This window comes from Polistes dominula, unplaced genomic scaffold, assembly GCF_049000335.1.
Source record: "Polistes dominula isolate Pdom_NZ unplaced genomic scaffold, Pdom_raw_medaka contig_21, whole genome shotgun sequence".
In the NCBI taxonomy this organism is placed as follows: Eukaryota; Metazoa; Arthropoda; class Insecta; order Hymenoptera; family Vespidae; genus Polistes; species Polistes dominula.
The window spans coordinates 2493116-2504685 of NW_028301061.1; the positions used below are offsets into that span (position 1 = coordinate 2493116).

General features: G+C 22.1%; 1 protein-coding gene across 7 annotated transcripts in view; it reads right to left on the bottom strand.

The window, feature by feature from the left end:
* Synd (protein kinase C and casein kinase substrate in neurons protein Synd) overlaps positions 1-11292 on the bottom strand; it is a 67937-nt gene extending 56645 nt beyond the window's left edge. For 3 of the 7 annotated variants that reach the window (XM_089176200.1, XM_089176199.1, XM_089176198.1), the window contains exon 1: positions 10942-11290. The gene's annotated coding sequence lies outside the window, so the exon portion shown is untranslated. Of the gene's footprint in view, positions 1-10941 lie in introns of all 7 variants that reach the window. The other 4 variants (XM_089176196.1, XM_089176197.1, XM_089176195.1 and 1 more) reach the window with 2 other exon arrangements.
* Positions 11293-11570: the final 278 nt, after the last annotated feature.

Consider the following 11570-nt stretch of genomic DNA (forward strand, 5'->3'; position numbering starts at 1 on the left):
AAAATATAAAAAAATATATAATAATTTTATTTAATATAATAAAATATATAGGTAATAATTTTATATAATATTATTGGGTGTACAGCTTTGTTTCCACTATTTTCCTACAGATGGCTTATAGAAAAAAAATGGCTGAAGTAAAGATGTACACACCTATTATGAAATAATTTCTAATTACAAATTAAAATGAAATAAATAAATAAATAAATAAAGAGAAAAATTAACTTTTAATTAATTTCATTTTTATTTTAATAAATTAGAATTCTAAATAAAAATGAAATACAGTGAAATGTTATTAGAAAAATGTAAAAAAAAAAAACAAATTAACTGCAATACGTACTTGTTTTTATTATTTCAAAATAATCCTTTGTTTGTCTTTCCAAAAAAAAAAAAAAAAAGAAATAAAACGGAGTTAAAAAAGCAAAAAACAAAAAAAAACATTTTCGTGTTTATTTATTAATCAAACGTATAATCATTGTTCCTCTACCATTCTATGAATTTTCCAGAAAATGAATAGGAAATATAACGTTGGGTATTTTTTGATTTGACCATCGGACATTTAATTTCCTGAATTCCTTGTCAAAAGTCATATTCGCTTCGGTTATTTATACTTATTGATCGACACGAGTATGCCATATCGAACACGGTGTGTAAAGCATCATATTCCACAGATTTGATATATACACACCTGTGTTTATGTATGTGTGAATGTATATATATATATATGCATATGTGTGGGTGAATATATGAGAATGATGTTTGTACCAGTAAGATAGATAATAACTGTATATACTACGTAATAGTCACTATGTAGGTCGTACGAATCACTATGATAACCACATTCTTATACTGTGCTGAATCTAACATAAGAAAGATGATACACGTATTATAATGATTTACTAATGATCAAATGATATTACGTTAATGCATACGTTCCAACAATGTATATATTTAAAAATAATAATAATAATAATAATAATAATAATAATAATAATAATAATAATAATAATAATAATAATAATAATTTATCATCCAACTGACCAAATTACATTTGTATAATTAAATAGGCGAATAATAATGGGATAATAAATGGAACACAATTTGTGGTTAAATTCAAAATAAATGAATTGAGATATTGAATATCAATAAATGAATAGTTTGAACAATTTATTATTATTTAATATTCTTATATACAGCATTAACTTTTTAATCCTACTGATAGTTCATACATAATAATTTATTAATTAATTAATCAAATGTAATTTGTATAATTAAAATCCTCGAATAAAAATGCAATAACAAGTAGAACACAATCTGTGGTTAAATAAAAAAGGAAATTTATTGAATATCAATAAATTAATACTAATTTAAAAAAACACAAATCGTTTTGACCAATCAAATCTATGATCAAACTTGATGTTAAGTTTTTAATTGATTTCTTTTCTTTTTTATTTTTTTTCTTCTTTCTGTTCATATCGGATGCGAATGAATGGTTCATTTAATTTAGATTTGAAATTGATCCGTAAATAGATAAATGTGCATATTATACTTTCACGATTGATTTCAAGATTCCAAGGTACGGTGAAATGAAATTAAAGGTTTTTTTTTTCTTTTTCTTTTTTTTAAAATAGTGCGATAAACGTCGTGGTTTTGCACTTGCTCGTGAAATTTAACGATGCGTGAATCCGCATTTAAAAAGAACAACAAACACGAATGAAAGAAGAAGAAGAAGAAAAATAATTTAAAAAAAAAAAATAAAATAAAATAAAAAGATCATCATTTTCTCTTATCTATCTGAATATTTGAAATTCTTACTTAACTAATTGTAACTTTTTTTTTTTATCTTAGTTTACCTTTCACGTATATTCAAGATGATTATTTATATTAAACATATATTCTAATTTATTTATTAACCAGTTAACTGTGGCTCCTGGTGGCCTCAAAATATTCTAAATATCTTGAAATTTGACGATATATATATATATATATTTTTTTTTTTTTCTAAAAAAAAAAATTACAATTTAAATGGCCAATTGTCACTATTTTATACGCATGACGTGCATACTCGTCATTAGACAATATTGTACCACTTATCCATGACGTGTATACTCGTCATTAGACAAAATCGTACTACTTCTCCATGACGAGTATACTCGTCATTAGACAATAATCGTGTATCACTTTTCTACATGACGAGTATACTCGTCATTAGACAAAATCGTGTACCACTTCTTTCCATGACGAGTATACACGTCAATACATAAAATCGTGCTACTTTTACATGACGAGTATACACGTCAATCACGGTTAACTCGTTAATAAATGAATATAAAATTATTTACGAAATGCGTTAATTATTAATTATGTTAGTATTCGGGTTTTCAAATTCAAATGAAAGTTTTGATAAATATAATAATAATAAAAAAAAAAAAACAAATTAAAGAAATTATTTTCTACGTGAATGGTGATATTATTGTATTACGTTGAAAGACCGGAAATGACGAACAGGCAGTTGTTATGCGTCATCTTAAAAGATTGTATACGTAAAAGTAGTCATCCTTTCACTTGGTCTTAGGTTCCTGGGATTTTTCTTATTTTATCTCATGTCAGAAAAAGAAAACGTATAAATACATACATACACATATATACATATATACATATATACATATATATATATCTTCGTTATTACGTTTTAATTAACGTAAAAAGTAAATTTAAAAAATTTTTAATTAACGTTAAAGTAAACGAAAAAAGAAACCTAAGTGGATACGCGTCTTTTTATTTTTTTTGTTTAAGTATTCATAATTTAAATTGCTTTAAACTCGTACTAAATTTTTCCCTAACATCAATTAGGAATAATAATAATAAAAAAAAAAAAAAAAAAAAATAAAACACTAGAGAAAAATCTTACAAAAGATCTGAAAATGTGTCATCTTTCAAATTCGAAAAGAGAAATTTCACAATATTGAGGTTGACTATCCGTGATGATCCAATTTTGTCGTAGCAATAAGAAGATCTTACTTACTTTCCACGATCGAAAGGCTATCTCGTTTGAAGTTACCGACATGAAACCGAGATTATAGGAATTTTATCAAGAATCTAACATATGTAGGTATATATGTGTATGTATATATATATGTGTAAGGAATATTCTAGGGATAAGTAAATACTAACTTCAAGTATAATAAAAATCACTTACAATACTTTCTATACATTTTTTTTGTACGTTAAATAAAAACTGTAGAAAATATAACTGTAAAAGAAACATATATGAAACAGCTGCTAAGTTTGTAATATATAATTTAATACAATAAGAATGTGTTATTTTGCAATAAAATAACTAATCTGTTAACATAAGTATATATATATATATATATTTTAAATATTAATTTATGATTAAAATTAAAAAAAAAAATAGATTATTATTACTATTAAATATTTATTTTCCTATTACAATTTTTTTTTAATTATTTAATTAATTAATATTTTTTTATTTATTAAATTATTAAATATATATTTATATATATTTATTAAATAACATTTAAATAGTTTTTTTTTTAGTTATTTAATTAATTAATTTAATTTATTTATTTTGCTTTAATTATTAAATTTTCTATTTTAATTAAAAAATTTGCAATAATTATTTATTTGAGATATGATAATTCAATATTTTATGTTATTATTATTATTATTATTATTATTATTCCTTTTTTTCTCATACATATACAAACATATACACTCTTAATTTCAATACAATAAAACTACAATTTTTCGTAATTAAAAATTTGAAAAAAAAAAATAACGTTAAAAGTTAAGGAACATATTTTAATATAAAAATTGTTAACAAAATAATAAAATATTATAAAAAAAATATAATATTGTCTCAGAAGCTGTAGAGTAACTTTAGGAGCCACAGTTTTTCCCATCAGTTGGTATAATATACGTATTTACAGTAAATACAGCACATCTCTCCTCCTTCTTCTTTCTTTCTTTCTTTCTTTCTTTCTCTCTATCTCTCTCTAATAAGCAACTACTTTCAGTTAAAGAAAAAAAAAAAAAAAAAAAAATAAAAATAAAAATAAAAAATGGTAATTCCTGTTTAGCCATCGAACGTGATACGCGTCAATGATCGTTAACCAGACATCTCGAAGATCGAATCTCGAATACTGGATCCTATAATCTAACATAAGCTTGACTCATACTCAAGAAATTTCTCTACGAAATACTATTCTCTTTTATACTCACGTACACGCACAAATACTAACGTATTATACACATATGTATTATGCGAACACGTGTACACGTATTAAAAAAAGAAAGAACAAGAAAAAAAAATATCGTGAGAGTAAAAAGATTTGTGGTCAGAGTTTACGTAGAAAAAGAAAAGAAAAAAAAAAAAAAACGTTAAAGAATTTTTAGGAAAAAGGGGAAACTGTAAATAGAAAGAAATAAAAATAAAATTAACTAAAAGGGACATAGAAAAAAACAAGGAAAAAAAAAAAAAAAAACATTAATGTAAGTCTAAAAATATCTACACGAAAGAACAGTAGTGGTTACTTGACATATCCGTTATGTGTTGAGCTCACTAATTACGAGTGATAATAAAAAACAAGAAAGAAAAAAAAAACCGAAGCACATCCTTGAATGCCTTAGCACATTACAAGCAACTTTATTATTATTATTATTATTATTATTATTATTATTATTATTATTATTATTATTATTATTATTATTATTATTATTATTATTATTCTCCTCTTATAACTTAGTATGAATATATTTATTTTTTGTTGTTGTTCCTCTCTTTTTTTTTTTATAAAATATTTATTTATTACGTTTATCATTCGTGGATTAGAATATTTTAATTAATATTCATGTTACGTTTTTTTTTTTTTTTTTTAATGCAATTTTTATTTTAATGTTTATTTTTTTTTTTTTTTTAAAGAAATTACATAATTTTTATATATACTAGAAAAATATAAAAAATATATATTTTTATATATAATTAAAATATAAATATGAAACATTGGTATTTCTAATGCATTTAATATAATATTAATATGAACTGTAAATATAAAAAAAGTAATAAATAAAAATTAATTAAATAAAAAACAATTTTATAAATACTATAAATTTAATACTATATAATAATATATTATAAATGTAATATTATAGGTTTCGAAAAAAAAAAAATAAAAATAAAAATAATAAAAATTATATAAATAAAAAACAATACCATAGATACTATATAATAATATACTATAAATTTACTAATTTAACTATTATTAATATTATAAATTTTATACTATAAATATAGAAAAGAAATAAATAAAAATTAATTAAAAAATATTAATAAATAATATATATAAAAATAATAAAAATTAATTAAATAAAAAACAATACCATAAATACTATATAATAATATACTATAAATTTACTAAATTAACTATTATTAATATTACAAATTTAATACTATGAATATAGAAAAAAGAAATAAATAAAAATTAATTAAAAAATATGAATAACTAATAAATATAAAAATAATAAAAAGTAATTAAATAAAAAAACAAACTGCACATGTTGTTAATGCAATATGTTAATGCAATCACTTATTATTAAATTTGTATATATTCTAAAAAAAATAATTTTATCAATACATTATTATTTATAATTAATACAAAATTATAATATTAGAAAAATTAAATAAATATACTAAAATAATGTATAAAAATATAAGAACAAATTGTATAATCTTCCATTTAAATATAAAATTCAACATTCGTGTATTCGTGTTCATATTAAAATTTAAATACTTTAAATATGTACAATTTAAATATCGAATAAAAGAAACTTAAATATAACAAGAAAACGAAAAATTACAGATAAAATATAATTACAAAAAAAAAATAATAATGTTAAAGCAACAAATAATATCCCAGACCTTTTAGATTATCGTTTGAATGATAATGCGAGTTTTGTAGATCTTTAAATGACTAATAACAAAACGATAGCATTTACAGTTCGAGTCAACGAAATCATAGATATATACATATTATAAGCTAACATGACCTTCAAATAATGAATATATAATACAAACAAAAATAATACAGTATTTTACTCTCTCTCTCTCTCTCTCTCTCTCACTTTTAAATATACACACACATGTATACTTTCTCTTTTCTCTAATTATTCGTAAAACTTGTATATTTTTTGTTAGATAATACCGAATACGTAATGTTTTACAATTTTCTTGTTTTTTTTTTTTAATACTCAAATTTGATTAAATTTATATTCAAAAAAAAAAGAAAAATATTATACTATAATACGTTCGTACTTATACATGTATATAAAAATTCTATAACGTTTTACAATGTTTTTTTTCTTCTTCTTCTTCTTCTATATTCTCATCCATTTATGTTAAACTTTGTTTCTTCTATTTATATTGAGAACAATGTTAAACTATCTATATCTATATATATATATACATATAACATGTAGTATACATAGACGTATATAAATACAGCATAACATTTCTTTTTCAAATTCTAAAAATGGAAGCTTGGATAAGTAACAGAATTACCGAACATTACTACGACTATTATATAGGGAAAAAACTATTGAAAAATTCAGCCAGAAGTTGGAAGAAAAATCGAGGACACGATGTAGTAACGTAGAAGCTTTTGTAAAAAAAAAAAAGAAAAAAAAGAGAGAAAAAAAAGAGAAAGAGAAAAAGAAATAGAAAAAAAGAAAAAGTTTTGTTGAACGTGGGAGAAAAGTCAGCAAGCCATGCGTAAAATCCAACGATGATGAGATTTAATCCGTTTTCTTTGCACAATGCACGCGTCCTCGTCGTCATCAACAGGTTGACGAATACACCTGTGTACTAACGTATATACGGTGATTTAAAGTTTTTCAGGTAATTTGTATTACTTAGTTTTTGTTCTTCTTTTTATATATTCTTTCTTTCTTTTATCTAACAGCAGTATGTTTACGTTATATTATCTTTCAGTTGTAATGACTCATTCTTGTTATCGTCAAGTTAATTAATTCACCTACAGGTATATTACAATATATAAGGTGTATTATATGTTTATTTTGATGTTATTATTAATAACATTTTTTTTTTGGTAAGTCTTCTAGGATTTTTATCGAATAATTTTTTATTTGTTTTTAATAATTATAATTGATTTTATATATATATATATATATATATATATATATATATATATATATATATATTACAATATTTATATTATTATTATTATATATTAATATATTTTTATATTTAATTATTATTAAGTTAATTAATATATAATATACACATTATATTCATATTATTATTATTATTATTATTATTATTATTATTATTATTATTATTATTATTATTATTATTATATATTACGCTATACAATTTATTCAATTAATACAATTTTTTATTAATTAAATTTATATGTGATACCAAAAATATAATAAATAAATAATTATATAATTAATTTATATATTTAAAAAATACTATTTAGTTTTAATTAAAATTTTATGAAACAAAAATAAGAAATAAGAAATAAATATAAAATTATAATTAATTTATATTGTATCTACAAAATAATATTTTCTATTAATTAAAATTATATAAATCCAAACAAAATACAAAATAAATAATTATATAATTAATTAATAAATTTAAAAAATAATATACTTTATTAATTAAAAATTATATAAAACCAACAAAATAATAATATTTTTTTATTATTTAAAAATTATATTTAAACGAACAGAACAATATTTTTTAATAATTAAAATTAAATGAAACCAAAGAAAAAAAAAATAATAATTAATAGTAATAATAAATATAATTAATACAATATAATATAATAAATTACATAATTAATAAAAAAAAATATATATAATAATTATTATATAATTAATTAATAAGTTTTAAAAATAATATATATTTTATTAATTAAAAAACAAATGTTAAATTCAATTCTATATTTTGTATTCGAAATTTGAATTGAATGATCCATTTGATATTTGATTACAAATAGTTTTAAAAATTGATTAAGAAAATTCTAAAGACACCGTATAGAATATCTAAACGTATCTTGTGAAAAGAGAATAGAGAAACGATTCTCGTACGTAGACCATTGCATTCGTGGAAGACGAGATAACACGTAGGAAAACCGAGTAGGAATTGGCAATGGTAGAATAGAGCTTGCAAGTGAAAACATGGTGAGAGTAGAACCAAAACTTGGACACTAGCCAATACAGAATACAACATCCGAATCTACGAGTAACCAGGAGAACATTACACCTTCCCAAGTTCCCTGACTCTAAAATCGAGTTTGTAGACCCCTTTTCAATGCAACCCAATGCAGCAAATTATGCAATTATTCAATACTTTAACATTGTATTAACACTAGATATACCAAAGCAAGTCATTTTGACTAGTCCGGGCCATTTTCATTGAAAATTTCTACTTCATATAACATTTGATTTCTGTAAATAATTTGAAAATGTCTATAAATTCATTTATCTAGTAAAATTATTATTGTTAAAGATTTTTTTTTTTTTTGTTATTTTTTAAGAGTAAATAAAGACTGTAAGTCTCAAAAAGTATTTTTTTTTTTTATACACCAGTCATTTTGACTAGTGTGGTAGAAATAGGTATACTGAAAATGGTGATATATCTAGTGTTAAAACTAACAACAAATATATTCATAATTCATTTATTCATTGAATTAATTAATTTAGCATATTTATAATATCTGAATAATATTAATCTGTATTTTATATATAATAAATAATTTGTACATTATTTTAGAAATTATTAACAAACCTAACAACGAAATGTTTTTCTTTTTCTGTGTTTTTTTTTTTTTCGTTTATTTAATTAGATTCGTGATTTTGATGTCATAAAAAAAAAAAAAATATTTGTCCAACGGTTGATGGTTATTTATGTTTTAAGATTATGTGTAACGCATTATGAACGATTATGCATTCGAGTAACCATGATAAAACAATGCAATATTATTCGTTACGTTAATATGCACATTGCACATGTTAAAATGAAAAGTAAACGCAGTTACGTGTCACGTCTTTTTATATTCTATTTCAACGCCAGTAAGGAATGCCGTTTTGCGAAGGTATTTTCAACACGGAAAATATGTGTTTATGTATATATATATATATATATATATATATATATATATATATATATAATCAATACACAATAAGAATTCAATATAATGTATATATAAATAAATAAATGGATGTGTGTACATATATGTGAGAAAAGAAAAATTATTATGTCATCCGAAGAAAGTTTCAATAAAATGGCGATATTACATAATTTGTAATAAATCAATTTTTATTATTTATATTTTTAATAAATATATATGAAGTAATTTAATATATCATATATATATTATTATTATATTTATTATTTATACATATATGAAATAAAAATATAATTACTCTAAAAAAGTTTTTTTTATAAATAACGGTATTGCATGACATAACCTGAAAACTTTTAATATTTTATATAAAATAAAATAATTTAATTTTATAAGATATTTTATAAAAATATACGAACTTTTATAGATACTTATATATATATATATATATATTATATTTTATAAATGAACCAAAAATAAAAACTTTATTATTTATAAATATATAAAAATAAAAATACTATGATTCTAGGGAAGTTTAATAAAATAGTGATATTACATAATTCAAAATCGATCAATATCTTTCTTTTTTTTTTTTTTTATTAAATAATATCCAATAATATCCAAGATAAAATGATACGAAAGAAATTAGTTTCCTATGTACACATATATCAACTTATATATTATATATATATATATATATATATATATATATATATATATAAATGAAAAATGAAAGGGTATGAGAGATCGGAGACAGATAGAATGCAACAGATAAAACGTGATCTATACGGATTCGATATTGGATCTAACGATAAGATGGATATTGTAAAGATAGTAAAATTATTGACCATCTCCTTTTAGTTTTATCTCGTTTAAAAGGTACTTTCACGGTCACACCGGTTAGACTAAATATTTTCGATCTGTGCTAATGAACTAGATAAGAAAACTACCTGTTAAATCCTATCACACATACAAATTCAATACTTCTTATTTATATTTTAAAATAACAATGATATTTTATTATGCAAATTTTTTCAAAACAACAAAACTAATCAACAAAACAACTAAAAAGTCATAACATAAAATCTTAGTAACGCGACAAAATAATCAACAAAAATTATTGAAATTTAAAATACGTCAAAAAGATTGTTGTTTTTTTGTTTCTTTTATTATTATTATTATTTTTTTTTTGTTTTCTAATTTCTTACATACGTGAACATCGCTGCGCGTCGTATTTCTACGTAATCACAGCTAACCTCAGTCAACTACGTGAAACACAGACAGACGGATTTTACGTAAACAGATTCTAAAAAAGAATAGTAAAAGATTGACGCACGCGTCAACTAATTTAAAAAAAAAAAATCATTTAAAACACATCAAAATATAATTATCGTTAGTTAAAATAAAATTTGTGTTTATTGTAAATACTTAAAAAGAACAAAAAATAAATCTCCGTAGGCGTGCATGTAAGGGGAGAGTAAAGTAATATCTTTAAAAGGAAATAAATGTAATTTGATACGTGATTCGTCACGGGTGCGTGTCGTATGTTTTCTCTTCGTAAAGTCGTTTTGTTGGTATACACGCATCGATGCGTATGGTAGGATTTAAATTAAAAAAATGATGTTAAGAATTTATTGAACTAGTTTTAAAGTTGTAACGTTAAGTAATCGAAAATACGTGCATATGTGTATTAACGTACGAATAATTAGAATATTTTAAGAAATAAATAATCGTTAGATTTGTTTTTTACTGTATTTTTCTTACTTACTGAAAGTAATTCCTCGAGGCTGAGATGATGATCCTTCTTCTTCTTCCTTTTCTACTACTTCTTCTTCTTCTTCTTAGGTTGATATTCTTCCTAAGCGTCTTCCTAAACTTAATCTAAAATTGTAAACCACGTGTCCAGAAGGAAACCAATCACGCACTACTTTAGGCACACTTTAACACTAAACTCCCGAACTCTTATAACACACCGGCGGCTGACACTTATCTCTCGCGCGTATTTTACAGCAATGGAATCCGTCTCTTTACGTCGCGCCTTCTCTCTCGATAAACGGTACAAGCGCTCACGTCGCTCCTTCACGAAATGAGTTACCAGCTTCCCTCTCTGATCTCCACGGGGCGTGGTTTAACTACCGTCACAGACCGAACACCTACGAAGAAATACGAGAACGAGTTTGACATTAGCGCCACCGTCTTTACCGACACGTAACTACGACGTCTTAATTTTTCATATGGCGCGATATTTCAAAACGTCTATCAATGAATATTTAATACGACAGTTTTATTAAATGTCTTTTACTGATATTATATAAGAAAGAAATATATTCGATATTATTATAAATGAGTATTATATACATGTGAAATATTTGTATACTTCTAATAATATTTCATTAC